This window comes from Bemisia tabaci, chromosome 8 (assembly GCF_918797505.1).
Source record: "Bemisia tabaci chromosome 8, PGI_BMITA_v3".
Taxonomy (NCBI): Eukaryota; Metazoa; Arthropoda; class Insecta; order Hemiptera; family Aleyrodidae; genus Bemisia; species Bemisia tabaci.
This window is the reverse complement of record NC_092800.1, coordinates 6,043,373-6,064,407: the sequence shown is the minus strand read 5'-3', so window position 1 is coordinate 6,064,407 and position 21,035 is coordinate 6,043,373. Positions and strand designations below refer to the sequence as shown.

The window sequence follows — 21,035 nt, the reverse complement described above, 5'->3', positions numbered from 1 at the left end:
CCGCTCGAAATTTTACAAATTTTACGTCGTATCGATTATTTTAACTTCAGTGCAACTAAAAACGAATGAAATTATCATCCTGTCCACTCAAATACTTAAATTTCCTGAGTGTTATATTATCCTCGTGAAACAGTCAAAATTTGTGTTTTCCGAAGGGCGTGTGTTCCCTCGCGAATTTCCATGAAGTGAAGACCTAGTGCATCATTCTGCTCTTAAAGCAATGAAAAAGTCGGTAAAACTAAGAGGAGGTGTTACATTCTACTGGACCATTAAAAGTCAGGAAGAAGGTATAAAAATTTGCTGTCAAATTCGGCTGTCTTGCTCTTTTAAAACTTCGGCATAACTCCTATCATCCTCCGTACCCGCAAAGCTCAAATTTGATTTACTTTTCCTTAAACTATTGTCACACGATCAAACGGTGCTATTAACAAATCAAGATCACATGCTGTGATTGACCCAAGTCATCGAAATGAACCTAACACCTGACCTTGATATATCGATAGCAACATTTGATGGTGTGACTAGAGCTTTCGAACGTGTTTTCCTCCAGAAAATCCTTCAAAATTCAGGATCAAAACTTATTTTTTGAAACCTAAAACCGTTAGTCACTTACAGTAATCTTCTCATTGACTTCGTGGCAATCCTGCGCACACTCCCATCCACGTCAAACGAGAATTAGTGTAAAAAGCGGTGAATATTTTTTCAATAGCCGGCCGGCGGCGGCGTGGTTAGAATCATCCATGTTTCCGTTTTCCCCCCACCCCTCGTCCGCCCCGTTCCCTTAATTCGTTCTATGCCCCCCCCCCCGCTCCCGCGAGCGAGGCACCCTTGAGCGCGGGTCCCGGTCCCTCCGCCTCCCGCCATGCGACCGGAGCGCTAGACGTCAGGATAATCTCATTAACGGCTCTTCGTAAAGTATACGTTTTTATTGGATGTCTGCGTGTGTTTACATTAAATGCGTCTGAAATGATTTCGGTCGGTCGGGCGGACCGCGCTCGGTGCCGAGCACTTTGTAGCATCGATCCGGGCTCCGAGGCGCAGGGTCAAGCGAGGGCGGTGGTTGGCCCTTGGCTCCGGCCGCGGCCGCCGAGGGAGATCGCGATAGAATTTACAAGATTTATGCATATAATAGGAGGGGGGATCGGCGATGGAGCGTTGCTGCGAAAACGGGCAGGAATATAATGCGCTTTGACGCGAAGGAACGCTTCTTGATTCCTTAGCCGCATATTTTTAACCTTCAGAGTTGCCACAATCGGGGAATGCCTAGAAATTTACGTAAAAGTCATTTCATGCAATCGAAATTTCTCGTGTTCAATGATGAGCCCCTACTTGAAACAGTTGTTTTCAAAAGAGAACAGCGGGGCGATTATTGAAATGATATCGACTGTATGTCAGCGCTTTGTCGTGTCGCGCCATCGACTAAGCCATTGCTTAGTCGATGGCGCGACACGACAAAGCGCTGACATACAGTCGATATCATTTCAATAATCGCCCCGCAGGTCCATTTCTTGATGAGGCTTAGTTAGTATGTCTTTTGATGCAACGCAAGGGTCATCATACACAAATGGACTTGTTCCTTATTGAAAACGACTGATTCAATGGAGATGTTGCATGTGTAAGGAATTTGCGATTTGACTGTTCCTTCCTATGTAAAAGTTCGCGAGAAACACGATGGTGCCACTGGTTTTCTCTGAAATCAACTCCCAAGCTCAAAAAAAGCTCTCAAGTTGAGGCCAAAATGGAGGGGATATCCCACGCTATCCTGAGAGTCCACCTCTACATCAAGACAAACTCTCCATGCAAAGATAGGGAGCGAATACATTGACAGATACATCTAATCACTGCATAATCGCATCACTGCTAATGTATTTGCTCGCTACTTTTGCCTGGAGAGTTCGTCTTGATGTAGAGGTGGACTCTCAGGATTAAATCTCCTCCATTTTGGCCTCAACTTGAGAGCTTTTTTTGAGCTTGAGAGTTGATTTCAGAGAAAACCAGTGGCAACATCGTGTTTTTCGCGAACTTTTACTTAAGAATCAATGGTAAATTGCAAATTCCTCACACATGCAACATCTCCATTTACGTAAAAGTCATTTCTTGCAATCGAAATTTCTCGTGTTCAATGAGCCCCTACTTGAAACAGTTGTTTTCAAAAGGGAACAGGTCCATTTCTGATGAGGCTTAGTTAGTATGTCTTTTGATGCAACTCAAGGATCATCATGCGCAAATGGACATGTCCCTCTTTGAAAGCAATCGATTCAATTGATTTATGACCTGTCCATGACTAAATTATAACGAATTAACACTATTAACTCAGATTGAATTTGTGCAGGATGTTTTGTAATGTTCACCACTGAGGTCAATATCACTGTTCGATACATTTTATTTTTGTAGGTCTGCCTTTATCGTGTCAACTGAGTTCGGGTAGAGTTTTAGTGCTTAGTTTGATTTCTCTTGGAAAAATCGAGCTTTTCCATAAAAAAGTCAAGTTTTTGGAAACTCTTTGCACAATGGAGAATAACAAGGGTCGTTTTCGGATTCAGCAGCCGAAATCACTGAAAAACCACGTATTTCATGTGCATGGAAGTTTCCTTCCTGTTCCAAATAATGAGATTTTTCCGGACAAATGCTCCTTTCCGCCGTACAACACCATTTAAAAACTCATCCGATGGTTTTGCGTCGGAAAGGCTTTTTGTTTTTTCATAATAATTATTAATTTTTGCCGCTGAGGCCGAAAGTGGCCTCAGTCTTTCTCCATCGTGCACAGATTCCTCTATGGAAAAGCTCAATGTCTCGGAAAAATTCCGATTTCTCCAAGGAAAATCGACTTGGCCCAGAAAAACGGAGGTCATTTTCGGAATCAGATCTAAAAATTCACTCGGAATCAGTTAACCAATTGCAGGCAAAACCCGCGTTGACCAGTGTATTACATCGAATGACTTCGTCACTAAATCAGTCTATTGAGTCCGAATAAGACTGAAGACCTCGCTCGCCAGTGGTGAAAATCCTCTTTCCCGCGCTTCCGGGGCTTCTGGGCGCCTCGGAAGGAGTCAATGAAAGGCGGTAGCTAGGAGGGCGGGGATAAACGGACATAAATTCGATAGTAGCTCACTTTTCATTCATCAGCCGGCTGAATTTTTTATGACAGTCATTACTGTTTTATACGATTGGAGTTTAACGGCCGCCGGGTCGGTCGTCGCGGGCGTGAGCCGGCCCCGGCGTCGGTGACCTTGAGACGTCATAAAAGCGCTCCGTGATTCGACGCCGACCGCGCTTCGGTGACTTAGGTCAGTTTTCGCGCCGCGTCGCCGGCTACTTCCGTTTCGCTCTCGCGACGGGTGCAGATTGCAGATGCGGACAGGAGATTGTCATAGCTTCCGAACACAGTTCTTATCCGTGTTTATGGTCACTTTTTCTTCGGCCAGATCAACTGGAGGGACTTGGTTGATCAGCCATATTTTTGGTTCAATCGACCGAAACCGTAGTGTCTCAGCGTACTGAGACACTACTTGAGGAGTCAAGTGCCAAAATGACCTGAGTATCAAAATCGCGGTTACACAAAACACGATTGAATACTTAATCGTGGAACCAGTTTGCCACATAATGAGGTGTCGCATTGGCTGAGGTAAAAAAGTTAGTTATCCCCTCAACTTTAAGTTGGCTTGATTGGAATACTCACAGAAAGATATCGTTGGAAATGAGAAATAATAGAAAAAGAAATGGTGTACTCAGTCCATTTTTGCATAGAGCAACTGATTCGAGAAGTACATTTTGACGTATTTAAGCTAAAGTGAACTATGTGCATAGAGTTTGCGTGTAACATAGTTCCTTTCAGTATGAATACGTCCATTTTGTGTCTTAATGCCTGATACTTGGGCCGAGTTTGCGTAGAATCACTTTTAATCAATTTGGGATGCAAATAGGGGTCTCTAAGAAAAAAGAGAGGAACAAATCGAAAGAATAAGTTATTTCTTGAAATGAAATCTTTTCAAGCACAAAAGAAGTTACGACAAATTAAAGTATGTGAAGGTGATCACGATAACCAATTTTTTTATGAAATTTAATCGTCCTTCTCATTTGAGCTTCTGTTCCAATTCCACCGTACGTTGTGTCAATTAACGTACGTCTGTAAGTCATCTGAGTGAGTTTTTATTTTTTAACCAAAAAATGTAATGGTTACCTCTTTAATTTTTGGAATAAAAGCAATCATATCATTCCTAAAAATTAACTTTCAAAGTTTTTAATTCAAAATTCGATCTCTTCGATGAAGCCTTGTACCTCCATCCCTTTTTTCACGTAGGCAATCTTTGTCAGCGAGTCTAATCGTCAGGCGTGGAAAAAAGCCCAAATAGGCGGGTTCATTTCATAAATATGTAAAATATGATAAGTGCTAGTGCACTCCAGACTCCGAGTTGAGAGGCTCAAAACCCGAACATACAGGTGCACAAAATGGGCCCAATTTTCCCCGTCGTCACCGAAACATCATTACTCTTTACTCTCTCGCAGCACACGTCAGAATAATGGAGCGCCGCACTCGAAATTATGGAAAAAGCCCATAAACTCCAACTTGTAATTTAATTTTATTCGAATTTGAAGACGAAGCTGCAGGAGGCCTGAAAAGCTTCAACAACTGCCGCCAAATCTCCGTTATGTCCATCGGATAGGCCGCGTTAAATCGATATTTGAATGCGTGATTTGGCAAGTGAGCTCGGCTCGGTAGCGGCGGGTAGCATGTGCGACCTATGGCGTTTGTCATTTTTCAACCCCCTTTCTCCCATTTTTTCAACCCCGCGAGATAAGGAGCGGGAACAATAGGGCGCCCGCCCTCCCTACCCCGCGGGGCGTTGAATATTTATCCGAGGGTATTATCAGCAGCCATCTGCCGCTCGGGCTCAAAATCGGGTATTGTTCGAAAAATGGTGGGACGCCTCTCGCTCAAAATTAAAGGGCGCGTAAAGGCGCACACAACCTAGTCTCTTGAGCTCTTGAATTGTAATGGTCATGTTGATCTCAAGGCTCATGAGTTTTCGGTGTATGAGTCAAGAGGTTCGAAGCCCGTGGTTCTCATACCTATTTGATCAGCGGCACGATTTGATCTCGCCCGGGGGACGATAAATTTCCCCGAAACAAAGCCAGTTATGGAGGCTTGAAAAGGTTGTTTTGGCCACATCATGATGAGGGCTAGATTTATGGGGGTTTTTTTCGACGGCGCTGGAGACTCATTTCATCGAGGGATCCGGCCCGTCTTGAGGTATGTTCGAGTCGGAGGTATGCAAAGAAATATGTCGTTTGATCCGTGCACAACCGATTTTAATGGCTGATTGAGTTTTTTCCTCCTCCTTTACTTGTCGATCACCTTCACCGAATTTTTTTCGCTCGGTGAAGTCGCAGCTTCGACGGCCAGAGGAGTCCATCGCATTTTGATGAATTCACAGATCCCAGTAAAATAATTATCGAACTTTATTTTGCTATTATTCATGGGGACAGATTTACCAAGCCATCTTCTGATGGGTATCTTCACTTTCAAACATTAAAGGGTGAGCTTGATAAGCTGCCCTTCGCTGTTCAATCGCCATGCAAAATAATACGGCATCGTAACTATGAGGCTTATGAGGCTCTTGGAGGACCAGACGCTCAAGTGCAGTTTCTGCTATTTCGAGAAATGTGTGTTGGAAATATCGACGTTACATTCTTTAAGGCAAAAAGAAAGTTCAAACTGACTTTTAGATGCTCAAAACTTCGAATTTTGGAGCACATTTTTCACAGAATGTGCATTATTCAGACAAGTTTCACTTTAAGTAATTACTATCTCGATTTTTTCAAAAACTGCACTTATGCGTCTTGTACTCGAAGCTCCGCACATATTCACGGAATGCAACACTTTCACGGAGAATATCTGATATTAGAGTGATATTTGCGATTCCCAGATCCTACCAATTATTTCGTGGAGGGTACAATTTTCACTTCTGAGGTGATAAATACTTTTGCAAGGATAAAAATTATTCCGGTCTCAGTAAAAACTGAGCATCGTCATTGGATCGAAATATTTGTTTCTGCAAAAGTAACGTTGCAACTACTACTGGAAAATAATTGATAAAAGACCTCGAATCCACATTTAGTATTGCTAGAGTGACGATTCTTTTTTTCCGTTGCACTACCACGATAAAGAATATATACAAATCAAGTAAATTTATAAACGGGATAAAATTAATCTTAGTTGAGTATCCATATCATACTTTCGGTTTTCGAGGAAAGTTCATAAAACAGAAATATTTATTTCATCCGTTTCACTTGATACTTTTTCCTGTCCGAAAAAATACACGCATCTTATATCTTCTCGACCTCTCCATCTTGGCATGAACGATGCCCATTTTGGGAATATTATCACCGTTCAGGTCAAAAGTTTAACAACAAAACAACTCGCATAAATTAGACAAATCCGGATTCCTGAACGTCAAAGCAACACATAAAAAGATTTCCAGTAATGGGAAGAAGGCCAAAATCCATTTATGACTCTGAACTCCATGCATTTTATAATTTTTATTTTTATTCCATAGAATTCTTACCTGTGCCGATGAAAAGGCATCCAATTGTTTTTGTTCATATTTTCCTCAATATGCTGAGAATTGATTCCTCTAATCCATTAAAATGCAACATATGCTCTCCATTAATTCTTTCTCTCTTTTGTAGAATAGATTATTAAGCAAAGTGAAGAAACTAAACTACCTAAACGTGCTGACCACTAGGCCAACCAGGCCGGCGTTGAAGAATTTGAATCTGCGTTACAAAAATTGGTGGGAGGGGTTTGTGTTTGTAAAATCAGAAAATTCATGAACGGTCCCGAAGCTGGCTTAGATCAATGCATGTGAGTTTTCCGCAAGAAAAGAACCTACTGTTCCTGCAAATTTCAGAATACACTGGAAAAAAAAACACATTGGATCTAGAGTCCAGACTCTTGAAAACATTAACAAAAAAAAATACTCTTGATTCAATCAGATTTTTGCTGAAATCAAAAGGAGATCCGCTCAAATTAAGAGGCTTGGTTCTTGATTTAAGAAAAAATCCGATTGAATCAAGAGTATTTTTTCTAGTCGATGTTTTTAAGAGTCGTCACTCTGGATCCAATGTGTGTTTTTTTCCAATGTACATCATGCTCTGCATTGTGATGAGCGCCGTGCCGTTGACACGAACTACGCACAAAAAAAGCTACATAACCATAGGGTAGAAATTTCCAAAGATGTTTCAAAACCACGCATCGAGTGAAAATTCGTCGTTGATCTCACGAAAGAACGTAATTACATTTCAATGTCGCTTAATTTCCCCTTGAAATTTATATCTATATCGGGAAAATTCTGAGAATCTGTAACTGAAAAATTTACCGATTTTTTCTCTGATCTAATGCAAAAATCAGAAAAATGTTCGACGGAAACTGTACGGATACATGTTTGTAATATTTAAAGTATTCTAGTCATTTTTTCGACCGTGGCATAAAGTTACGTTTTTTCGCGTGGGGAAAAACGAATTTTGAAGCCAAGAGGCAACCCCGCCCCGAGCTTCTCCTGGAAAAACATCCCCTCGGATGAAAAATTAAAATTGCTCACGTCCGAGGAAATAAGCAGGCGGAGAATCTCATACTTTTCTTATCTCGTAAGGACGGGGTCGTTGTCGAGAACTGCCACATTCCGGTTCCCCGGATATAACAAGTTCTCGCAACTTTTGCACAAATATTCGACTCCGAGTCAGCCTTGAAAGGGACCCAACTTTCGATGGCGCTTTGTCCTTTCCTCCCCGACCGCACGTCCCTCATCCCTCTTCGAATCTCTCCGTGCTCCTGATGAGCTCACAAATCGCATTTCGCCCTGATTGAGATCCCTGGCGTTGCAAAATCGCAAGGAATCCCATGTTTTCATACATGTTGTTTTCTTAAGTTACCGCAGAGTTGGCACCCGAGAATCCGCCTATTTATCAGCGTGGTAGAATGAGCTTTTGCGTATGGAATGAGAAAGAAAGAGGAAAATTCTTTTTTCCGAAAAGGGTTCAATTTTGAAGCTACATTTTCTACTAGATGCCGGAATCCTATGTTCTCTTGTGTTGTTGTACCAAATTACCTTAGAGTTTTGGTAACGGAGAATCCGCCTATTTATCATGCAGCGTGGTAGAATGAGCTTTTGCGTATGGAATGAGAAAGAAAGAGGAAAATTCTTTTTTCCGAAAAGGGTTCAATTTTGAAGCTACATTTTCTACTAGATGCCGGAATCCTATGTTCTCTTGTGTTGTTGTACCAAATTACCTTAGAGTTTTGGTAACGGAGAATCGGCCTATTTATCAGCGTGCTAGAATGATATGATATTTTGTGTATGGAATGAAAAAGAAAGAATGAAAAAATTCTTTTTTCCGGAAAAGGTTCAATTTTGAATGAACCGCATAAGTTAGTTCGGTATCACGAACCGCACAAGTTCGTTCGGTTTTACGAACCGCACACGTTCGGTTACACGAACCACACAAGTTCGTTCAGTTACACGAACCGCACAAGTTCGGTTACACGAACCGCAAAAGCTCGTTCGGTTACACGAACCACACAAGTTAGTTCGGTTCGCTAAACCGAAAATTCATATCAACCAACCGAAGTAGCTGGGATGAGATGGATCATTGAACTTTGGCACTTACGACCGAACATTTTTCAGTGACTGCTTTATCTTCGCCTCTAGAATCATTTCTAATTTCAAAATAGCCTTCCAAAAGATCATACATTTTTTGGAATCATAAGATTGTCAACAAAGCGAATACAACTGGTTTTCTTGTTTTTCTCGCATTCGAAATGTTGGTGCTTACGTGATATGGAAAATAATTGGTTCAGTTAGTCACTTTCACAGGTATTCTGAGCACTTGTTACACGTTTAAATTTTGGTTAATTTTGTGGTTTTTCTCCAGTTTTAATCATTTCAACCGAATTGTTGAAATTGTGCAGATATGAGTATAAAACTTGCATTTTCCACACAAAAGAACATTGAAATTCCCCGACTAGAAGTTGAATCTCAACTAACCACAGGACATAAGACGGTCTCGTTTTGAACAGCTCCTAGGCAATCTAGTAGCCAGTTTACACATACTATTATGGTAGTCGTAACTATACGTCTTACACATTTCCCGGAAATTTAGTACCAGAAGGCCAGCATTGGTTACTTACTTTCTCGAGGAGCACATGAATCTAGTTGCCATTTTCAGATTCTTTTCCCCTGGGCGATGAGAGAAACTCGAAGTTTTTGAAAAGTAAAGCGTGCGAAACTACATATTCGTGTTTGGCCTGCGCCTGTATCTAATGAAGATGAATGAAGTAGGTCGAGTCTCATTTACCAACTGTGAGTAATCTAGTACTGGGTACTAGACTTGGGATCATAAAATGAGGGATTTATGATCCACTCACTAACATTTTTTAATTCGTGCAGTTGGTGCTGCATATTAACTGCACTCAGTATGTTCCACTTAAACACGAAATTCATCAAATATCAGCAAATAGTGAGCAATCGTAACATCTGAGAGTAATACCACTATTCGTCCACGTGGGAGCTCGGGTTGCCTACACTAAAAACTGAAGGCGAATTGACAAGTGAGATGAAGTTACCGCTAATTTTGAGCATGCGATTCGGCGATAGTGGTTCCCCTCCGTTCCCAAATTTACTCAGGCTTAGTAAATTTCGTTCATTTTAAAATTATATTCCATATTTATGTATCCAGACTTGGATGGCCGGCTTTAGTGATACATGAGCGATAACAAGTGTCACCTTACTTTGCCATAAAGCATCCAACATAACGTCTGTATTCCGAAAATATTATTCATCCTTTGTTTCGTCTCTTGCTCCTCAGTCCGTAATTCAATCGACAATAATGAGATAATTGAATGCACGTGTTTAAAACTTAAGATAGCTTGGAATGTGACATAAGACCTGCATTTCCATAAGAATTGCCCATTTTCCGGGTTGAATGCCAGGCACGCTTTGAGCGCTTATCTGATAAAGACATTTCGCTTCATGCTCAGCTGGAAATACACATATAAATAAGTCCCGAGAATTAATAACACATGATCTGCCGTGCTAAGGAAAAACGCCGTATGAACATTCGAGAGTTGTCAAATTTCCCTCGATAAAACATGTATTTTTTACGATATTTATTCATATTTTCGTTTCAATTTTCAGATATTTTAAATTAAATTGCGTACTAAATAGTCTGGAAATTTTGGAAAAAAATATTTCCCAATTTTCCCAGTGAATTCAGGTTTTATCGGAGGAAACTTGGCAACGTCTAAAAGTTCATACGGCGTTATTCCTTAGGACGGCAGTGATATGCCGGTATGCGTCACGTATAAGGAAAGCAGCTTAGATTAAAGAAAGAAGAGAAAGAGGAGATGCATACATTTGCGTATATTATCGACCACGGTCCAGATAGAACGTTCCTTAGGTTTAAATTTTTTCTCTCGGCGTATAGATAAAGCCGTATTTTTCCTATTAAAAGCACTTGAATTTGTGCGAAAAATGAAAGGAAAAAATGTGCATCACTTCATTTGCCCGGCACGAAAACCTAGTATATACCCTATTGAGATAAGCGGAAAGGTTGTTTGTCATTCCGTGATGGGTGTTGTTTGATACAGAGTGTTTCAAGTCTTTTGGGAAAAGTTAAGGGCGTGTTTTTCTTGCAGAAATGAATTTTCATCCCATGGAGTTAACGGAAAAACATTCCTGAAAGCATTTGGTGCAGCGTAAACGAACGTGTATTGAAATAGTTGTAGCTCGTAATTTGTATGTAACAAGTATAAATGAAAACCCGAGGAAGAAGTTCATAATAGCGTTCTTTTCCCTTCCTATACTTAGAAAATGGCTCCTCCAGAAAAGACTCAGATTCAGATGGAGATCACCATCATTCCTAATCATGCCTTCCTTCCGGATGACTTCTTCTTGATTCAAGAAAAATAATGCTTGGGTTAAGCAAAAAAGTAGCTTATATTAACCAGCAAAATTCTTGATTTAAGAAGAAATACTCCTTGGCGGCAAATTTAAGATTCTTTTTTTTCCAGTGTAGATTCAAGGGTTTGTCGATCGATTCACGGATTTTTCAATCGTCCCACGCGTGTGTCGACGGGTTTGTCGAATGATTCACGGGTTTGTCCATCGATTCACGGATTTTCCGGTCGATTCACTTTTACAGTTGTCGATCGGTTCACGTTTTTATTTTCCGATGGATTCATATCGAACGAAATCATACCCCTCGCTTAAACCAGCACGTTGAACCAGGAATACCCTGTATAAAGAAATCCTGCGACCGACCGCTGGGCGACGGATAAATACCGGAGTCAGGCCCGTCCTCTCCAAGCGAGCCTATCTGCTTTCTAGAGATAGACATCCTGAAATGAGTGCAAACTCTTGTAGTCTGCCCCCTGGACCCCCCGCTTTTGCGACGGACCAATGACACGGAGCCGTAATCCGGGAAAACTGGAGGAATAAAATCGTTGGAAAAGTGGTCTGGACGTGGCCGGCAGACAGTTAGTATTTTTTCGCGGGCGGTGCGGCGGGCAGCAATCTCGGATTGAATTTCTCCCCTCCAGCTCGGCGGGAACCGGTTGCTGGTGCTTGAACTCTGTGAAGGTTGCGGCGGGCTTATTGGAATGGAGGAGATGGGCTCTTGGCATCCCTCTCGGAGAAGGCTCCTGCAGATGGAGAGCTTGAGGTTGCCTCACCAGATTGGATTGGACCAGGCCCAACAGCCCGACCGCGGCGCGACCGGCCCCCTGAGATATCCGATCCGGCGCGGCGTGCCGGTGCCGCTTCTCGCGCTGTCGCCAAGTGTAAAATCCAGAGGATTTGAATCGAAGAAGTTCAAGATATGATGCACGGAGAAAAAAACTTTGTGCGTGGGACCCAAAGTTTAGGTTATATGGATCTCTGAAGTTTTCGGATTTAGCATCCGAACACTTAAGGTCCAGCTGCTGAGGTTTGGATCACACATCTGAAACTTCAGTTCTGACATCTGAAGTACTTCGGTTTTCTTATCCGAAAAACTTCGGCTCTCACATCCGAAAAACTTCGGTTCTCACATCTGAAGTACTTCAGATGTAAGAACTGAAGTTTCAGATGTGTGATCCGAACCTCGACAGCTAGACCTTAAATGTTCATATGCTCAATCTGAAAACTTCAGAGATCCGTATGACCTAAACTTTGGGTCCCACGCACGAGGTTTTTTTTCCGTGTGCAGCATGTTGTACTGGATGTGCACTGAAGTAATATGAATTCAGGGTTTCCTGTGGTCTGGTAAATTTGGAAACGCAAGGAATTTACGGCGATCTGGAAAACTCAGGGCAAATACGAGCGCTTCAGCAGAGGTCCGCGCAGTTAGGAGGAAAAAAATCTGCGTAGAAGTTTTTCGAAGGGTATAAGGAAATGTCGGACTCAGAACAACTGGAATAGTCAAGGAAATCGAAGAAATCTGAAAATACACTGTTGAAAATTCCGGCGTGAAATTCACGCTTACTCAGTTGCTATTTTGACCACCTGTCACTCTGAGTGCATCGATCTGGCGAGAATTTCACGCTCTGGCCGGAGTGAAAATCTGATAGGCAAATGTAAAACGGAACTGCCGCAGCTGGATTCGTTTTCAAGCCGGCTATTCACTCAAAGTAAATCAGTGATTTTTAACAGTATAGGGACATCGTGGAAACGCTAGACGTAGAAGGAAGGGAGCACAGTCCTATTTTTGAGGTTTTCCTCCTGGCTGGAAATTGGCATACATTGCCCCGAAACCTGTGTGGCTGCGTTTTCACAATATTTTTTCCGTGTTGAATCTCATTTTTTAGAAGTTGGAAAGTAGTTTCAAGCTGAACGATAAAATACAAGAAAAATCCCTGAAAAAATAAGATTTAACATGGCACTCAGATTTTGAAAACACAGCCAGGACGTTTCGGGCCAATGTATGCCCATCATTTTCAATCAGGAGGAAAAATTCAAATGCGATGTTCCATTACAGTCACACCAGATGGCGCATTAGCTAATGATTTGTTTGTGCTCAAGTATTTTTACGTGAAGATAGTTTTAATCCCATATTTCGTGCTTTCCCAATTAGAGTTATACTATTGTGGCTACTGCGTAATTCGGACAAATTCGAATGTAGGATCATTGAATCTATGTTTCAACGAAGCATTCAGCATTGGACTGTCGCCATACCACAGACGTAAACAGCACTTAGAAGCACTTTTGCTTCGAGGACAAGAACGTGGCGGTGAATTTACAAATTAGGAAAATTTTCATTTCAGAAATCTATCAAAGAAACCCGTCAAATTAAAACGAAACCGATCGTTCACGGTTGGCGTGGAAACAAACTCCTCATCGGGAGAGGCAAGGTGTCGGCCGTCCGGAAAGCGGGAAAAACTTGAGCCCGGGTCGTTAGGTGCACTTGCCGGCGCTCGTTTTATTGTCTGACCCGATCCAGCTTCCTCATTTTTTATGCCCCAATAAACTGTTGCCGTTGAAGAGGTGATTTCTCAGACGCCTTTGCAGCCTATGCGCCACTCCCCGCACCCCGCCTCCCCCGAGTCGGGTGTGAATTTCTTCGAGTTTACGACCGACTACTTGACCGTTTCCTCGTAGTAGTGCAACATTGTTCCCGAATTGTTGCTCGTGTAAGGGACATTTTTACGTCGATTTCCGCCGGAATTGACGCGTTTTCCCGCCTCGTTGACTCTTGCACGGCTCTTGATTCATCCGAGCAATTTTTTTTCGTTATTTAGGAAGGTATATTGAGGGTGAATATGTTTAAGAAGGTTCCTTTTGGGTGATTTTCTACGGATAGCCCCTACCTTCCCTCGTGCTGAGCCTTTTTGGGTATAGCCTGGAGACACATTCCGGACTGGGACATTACGTCGTTTCCCGCACAAAGCAACGTAACTTCAATTCAATGTTGTCAAATTTACACGCGAAAATTGCTTTTTTACCAGGAGAATGTCGGGACTTCCCAGCTATAAATCACGCAGATTTTTCTTTTTTATTGATTGTAATGAGCATCTCCAATTGGACTTCATTTTGAGATTTGGAACTACAAAAGCAAAGCCAAAGGTAAAGGCTAAAAAGCAGCGAACACCACCAACAAAAACAGAGGTAAAATCTTTACCACTGATGAGGTTGACTGCTTGTTAGGTTTAGTTGACAAGTACTAGGACATCGTTGAATGCAAAATTATTGATGGAAAAACTTGGAAAGAGAAAAGAGCCCAATAGGATAAGATAACCAGAGAGTTCAATGCCTGCAGTTTCAGTGGACTCAGAACATCAAGCTGCTTACAGAATAAATGGAACATGCTCAAGGGGCAAACAAGGAAGGCTTTGAACGCTGAAAGGAAAACACAGTGAAAGCTACAGGCGGTGGGGAGTACAGAGCAATACGAATGACACCTCAGTTGGAAATAGTTGCGAGGATTTGTACTGAAGAGTCTATGACAGGGGAGCTTACCCAACCTAACATAACATCGGACGTGAAAATAAAGTGAGATTATGATGTTGTCGTTTAAAGAGTCTCAACCTCAAGTTGAAGACTCGACAGCCAGAAAAAGTAGCAGTTGAGTAACAGACGGTCAACGGGAACTCAACTGATGGTTGAAAATTGACAAGACACGTCAACCGGTAGTTGACGGTCAACAGCTAACTCAACTAGTAGTTGCCGCTTGTGACAGGAACAGCCCTAAGAGCATAGTCTCAGCAGCTGCAAGATGCAACGTTTAGCTTTTTTTTTTTTTTTTTTTTTTTTTTTTTTTTTTTTTGGCACCGCATCTCTCAATGTGTATAGCTTATTGTTAATCTCATACATAAATCCGCTTGCAAGGACAAGCAATAATCGAGATAATCAATACATTGCATCAAGAATCAATACTCAGAGGTCGACACTGAATATTTCCACATCACTGTTCTTAGATGGCACTAATTTAATACTAACGACAGGTTCGCAAGACTCAATAAAATTTGTCCTACTCGTTTTTTTTTTCACCTGGATAGCTCTGAATGATCCTTTTTTTCTTAATAACTTCACCCTTATAATTTTTCACGTCAAACAAAACTGCACCCAAGATTCAAAATTATAAATGCATCGGTTAAATTAATAAAATATGCCTTCAGGGCTCCATCCCGGTTGCTGCCCGATAAATCAACCTGCCTTATCGCTGAAAATAAAGGATTTGCGCCGGGGGATGCAAGGGACTTTAACGGCAATCACATGTGGTGCGATAAGGGCACGCTCAGGGATGAAAGTATTGGCATAAATTTGCGTAAACCCGCCCGGCTTTTTATTGGGGCGTAATATACGGATGCTTCCCATGCAGCCCATGTATAATTGTCGTAAAACCCACACTCCCTCAGGCATGCCACCCATAAATTCACTTACGTAGGTATGATATCCTGCGTTCCACCTTGCATACAAACGCTCAGCAGATGAGCCGGATCCTTTTTTCCATTTATTTTTACGCATTTTATCCCCTCAATCCAATTTTCGAAACCGTAATTTTATTCCGGGGAAAGCTCAGGTTGATACATTGTCGGTATGATGATAAGCGCAGGACCGCACGGGGACAGATAACGGTCCGTGCATGCACACTATTTTAGCATATTTTCGTTTTGGTTGCATGTTACAGGAGTTGTAAGGGCATTTTTTTCGCATCCCTTCAAAAATCTTCCAAAGGCAACCGAAACGAATTCTTTATCGATGTAGCATTGTCTGCAGCCTGATTGTTGAAATTTCGTATTTGTCGGGTGGAAATGGATGACGTAGGTTAAATGGCAAAGCGTGATTGGTCGGCTATGTCTTATCGTTGCTTTGTCGTGCTTTGTCGATTGGAATGGTCGACGTACCGTCTGAAACTCAAGAGGTACCTTTGGTTTGTTGTCCATTCCAATCGACAAAGCAGCGATAAGACATAGCCGACCAATCACGTTTCGCCATTTAACCTATGTCCTCCATGACCACCCGACGAACACATATTTTCAACAATCAGACTGCTGAACTCTAATGATAATGAATGTCATAAATGAGCCAAACCGTTCATTTCACCCAACAACAATATGAGGTATCATCACCTGTAATAAGCTTTTATTCTGTATTTTAAAATGTATTCACTTGACACCTCCGTTACACCCATATAAAATAAATGTTTGAAATGGAAACACCTCTACCTTATTAGGATGAGGATCCATTTAAAAAAAAAGAGACAAGCATGCTACAATAAAGGTACAGCTAGGAAGTAATAAGGAGTCCCATCTCCCGCAGTGCAAAATAAATCCCTGCCTCTAGTAGACTATTGTTAAAAGTTGTTAACATTGATGACATAATTTAAAATCGACGCAAAATGCCTATTGAGTAGCTTAAACAGCCATAAAAGCTCCATTACCGGGCGAAGATAAGACACCCAGTGAATGACCCACCCACGGTTCGATTCAATTGTTGGCTCCGACACGTTGTAAAGCACCCTTGCCCGAACGGAAAGTAGGTCATAAAATCCTTGGCGCGACTGTAAAAATTTCACCCGGGCCCCGTGACCTACGCCAAACGGGAGCGGAGACTAATTGGGCCGAGAATAGATTTACGGCCGGGAAAACTACAATGGACGCATGAGTAAACTGCCACTATAACGGCCTACTACGGCCATAAACATACCATAAAGCATTGTCATAAAAATCAGACGTAAGGATCCGCCACGGTGCATACCCCCCGACGGCGGACGGGGTGGATGCACCTATAAAAATCCGATGACCTTGGGCTAGGTCAAGTTTACAGCTCATTAAAAATTATTCTTGCTACGTCACTCGCCCGGCTTTATGGTCCTTTTCACGATCTATAAAACGTTTTACTGCACTGTTTTCGGTGCAAGATTTCGTCGCCTGGCTTCCGATCGCAGCGTCGGCGGCACGTCCGAACAGCTGATTGCCGGGGAAAGTAGGTCAGGGTTTCGCTCCCTCTTCGTGTTTCCGGAGTCATTTAGCTCGGTTTTTATGGACCCCGCCGTTTAGGGAGTTCTGGTCTTTGAACTTTCGATGAAAGGGTTTGAGAGTGCCGGTCTACATTACCGCAGAAAAAATGTTCGGGGTATAACACAAATCGAACGGTAGCACGGAAAAGCACATTTTCGTGAACTTTGGAAATCTGATGTTTCAGACCCTAAAAGTTTGATAATTTAAAGTACATTTAATGCAGACTGATTTTGATGTCAGCCAGAAGCGTGTTTGCACCTGCCAAGGGTACGCTGAGTCGACCGCATTTCAGAACGAATCAACCATGCCTCTGGCTGGCGCCCTAAACAGCCAGGAATTCACTTGAAATGACCAAACTTCATTATTCGTGAAAGCTTCAACATTTAATGGAAGTTCATCATGACACATATGAACTTTGAAATCGGGCAGGATTCCCCCTCCCCCGAGGAAAACATCAGGAGCCGATTTTTACAAGAAATTACCAATTTTTTAATCTAGTTGAAACTATCATTGAACTGTTAAGATCGATACCACTTTTAAGAAATGCGATATAAGCAGGTTCTACGTGTGTTTCGATTCAAATAAAATTAATCCTCTGTGCTGATTTTCTTGTTGTAGCTGATTTTATTATATCCTAATTTTCTATTTTCTCTCTTTTTCAGATTTCAATTTCCCGATCCCCTGGAATTTCACTAATGGAGGAAGAAACCGTGGCAAAATACGAATTCAACCTTTTTCTAAATGCGTTATCAAAGTTCTCAAATAAAGCCGCCGTGAAGTCCGTAACGCAGAATGATATTTTTAAACTTCCTTTCGGCTGAGTAATCGAATGTTCGCGTAATAATGGTGGTGTCACGGTAAGTTTTGTGTGCTTGCTCTCCAAAAAAGTGTCGCGATTGTGAAAGTGTTTACCGTAACGTTTTCGTGCGGGCCCTCTTTTATTTCGCATTGGATTTTGCGCGCTTTTTGGATTATTACCTCACATGCTAACATCCGCTTAATATAAGGTAAGCTTGTTTAACTCATGTCCCTGCATTTCCATAAGTTTTTATACCATTTTTCTTTATTTACTACATGGCATGCGATATGTTTTCTCTACCATTATGGACCTCATTACAGAAGTGAAGGCAACCTGTAACGTAACTCTGCTTAAAGTTCTAAAACTAACTCGCTTCTAAAATAATTAACGTGTTCGAATCACCAAACTGACTTCCCACGGAACGCTTTAAATAAATTATCATTTTTAGATAATTTTGTTGCGTTGTCTTTTAAATATCTTGAAATAATAGGTGCTGTATAGGACATGCAGCCGTGTCTCGTCTTTTCAATGACGGAAGAGTACGCGTGCTTACATTTAAACATTGCGAAATACGCAATTGCAAAGTCTGCATCAATCCGAAATATTTTTAACGTTTAAATTGAATGTATGTGTGAAGATGATTTTCCCTCAGAAAATGAGGAAAATTCTTCAGCCAGATCGCACATTCCTGTTCTTTTAAAAGTTTGGATTGGACTTCATTTTGCAATTTTTGGAATATAAATGTGTGGCTCAGTTTAGAAACAACGTATGTACCATTAGTTTCCCTATGCACATAAGTGTTTTCACAGACGAGCCATAATATATAGTTCTTAATCGCAAAATTTAATCCAATCGTCTTATGAAATATTGCACCTAAATCTGGAATTGAGTTTGACGTTTATCCGTCTAATTAATGACGATTAATGGAATCGGACCGGCGTATCTCGTAGTTCTTTATTCTTGAATTTATTTGTACCTTGCTTTTTTTGTTTTCTCAGCATTAATATTCTAGCATTTAATTATATGAACCATGTGCATTGCATAGTGAAATTTACCGATCAAAATATCATTTAACACGGTGCGTCGGTTGCCTAAATCTGCGACCGTCATGTTGATAATTTCGGCCATGGTCTCCGTTCTCCGTGCCATTTTGCGAAATCCTCATCCGAGCGCTCCAAACCATGGCCGCAGCCTCCCGCGGCGCGCACCCCTGTGAGCACTCTAATTTACGAGCCCTCAGAACCACCCCTCGCGGCCGGCTCCCGAATTTCCAACCCCTCGCGCATTGTCGGGATGATAAACGAGCCTTAGGCCCGGCCCCGCGCACCATCCCGGGTCACCATGGCAACCGACATCTGGACCCGCCGGGACCAATCGCAGCCGCGGCTCCAATGTCAACCATACTGGATCCTTTCCCCCTAGTTGCCGAACTTCACGAAAAAAGATACATTAATTCACTCCCAGCCAAAGGATCGCACCAGGAAAAGACAACGTTTTAGCTTCTCATTTACATCCAACACATCTCGCGTTTGATGCGCGCCCCCTCATTCTCAATCTCCCCGCTTTTTGTCTTCTCTCTCTCATCTCTTTTCGATTCTTCCTTTCTCATTCTCTTTCCTCGTCTGTAGAGTGTCTCACTCCAGCTCATAATCGAGCATAGCTCTCTTACCTCGATATCTTGGTGCACTCTGCCTCTCTTTCTCTCACGCATGATCATATTCTATGCTTTTACTTTTTTGTCTCTTTCTCCCTAGTGTACCGCATTCTTCGAGAATCGAGGCGAGAAAGGGAGAGAATTTCTATCCTGAGATCATCCGCCTCATTACTGTGAAGAAAATATGGGATTGTTCGATCTTTTTGAAAAGAAAACGTGGTGTGAAAGCCTGATGAAAAAAATGTACCTGCGTGGCACCACCTTATTTATCGAAATATCGAGATAAACTGGCGGACGCAGCGGCACCCTATGTTGGTGGATTGAACTTTTTAGGTTGGACAAAAAAACGCCGCAGTAATTGCTAACTGATCAGCAGCTATGGTTTATTCTTGTTGAAAGACAGCGATGCCGGACGTACGATTTAAGTGCGTTGTTTTTTACGATTCTTACGAACGCGCTCAGCAAGAGGGATAAATTGGCGCGTTAAATTGCTTGAGGACCTTTTTCACCTCTTTCAAAATCTCCTGAATATAAGCAACACTGATCAAAAGAGTTTTGAACCCACGCATCAGGAATCATGTGAAATTTGCCGTCATTTGACACCAAGTTTAGGAGTGCGACCTACTCAGTAAAAAAATTAAACAGCATTAGGGTTTTAGATGGAGGTAGAATACAAAATAACACAAATTATCGGTTTAATTTTTTTGCTATTTTTTGGCGGAAGTGCTATGATGAAATTTTCCGATTTTCAAACCTCAAACCACTTGAACCTTCGCACGGACGACTATCATCGAACTCGGATTTCCTCACTAAAAAGTCGATGCGATAACCACCAACACACATGCTTAAAAAGTATGCTGATTTCAACTATATATTTCTAACTGATTTTGGCGCCATCTAGAAGTGTAGTTGCACAGGCCAGAAGTGTGGTCGAGTCAGCCAGAAATGTGGTTTCCCAACTATACCATTTGATGGTGGAGCTACACTTCTGGCTGGCGCCAAAATCAGCTTAAATTGGAAGCTGCATTTTGCAATTAAGAGCTAAAATTTCTGGCTCAGTGTAGGAACAACTTACGTACCATTCGTTCTTTTATGCACAAAATAATTTTCACAGATGAGCCAGATATTGTAGTTCCTAATTTCAAAATATTGTCCAATTTTAGTCTACATTGGCATACTTTTTTTCCATTAGTCGCAAGCAATAGACTGAAGATAGGAAAACTTGAGAAAATTGGGTCATAAGGACACATTTGTAATCCTAAGGTGTCGGTTGATCGATCTAAAAGTATTCCATCGCCAAGAAATTTTCAACCCACTGTATAAATTATCTGTTAGGAGCAAAATTTGGTCCCACTGCGTAAAATGGAGAGCCGGGGGAGGGATCAAAAATAGCGGAGTGAAAACAAAACAGAACAAAAGTTGAGAAACTCCCACTTGTGTGTTTTTCGATGGAGGAAATGTACAGGATCACTCATTAGTCGGATCCAAATAGCCCGAATGGAATGCTTTATTTAGATTGAGGATGTTATTTAACAAACAGGCGCTTCTTGAATGAAAACATGAGCCCGGTGCCAAATTGGCTCAAGATT

The 21,035-nt window shown here is 41.8% G+C and overlaps 1 long non-coding RNA gene across 1 annotated transcript in view; it reads left to right on the top strand.

The window, feature by feature from the left end:
• LOC140225224 (uncharacterized) overlaps positions 1–18,416 on the top strand; it is a 226,730-nt gene extending 208,314 nt beyond the window's left edge. Inside the window, exon 3 of the long non-coding RNA XR_011900368.1 lies at positions 17,656–18,416. This is a non-coding gene — a long non-coding RNA (uncharacterized lncRNA). The remainder of the gene's footprint in view (positions 1–17,655) is intronic.
• The last annotated feature ends 2,619 nt before the right edge of the window (positions 18,417–21,035 follow it).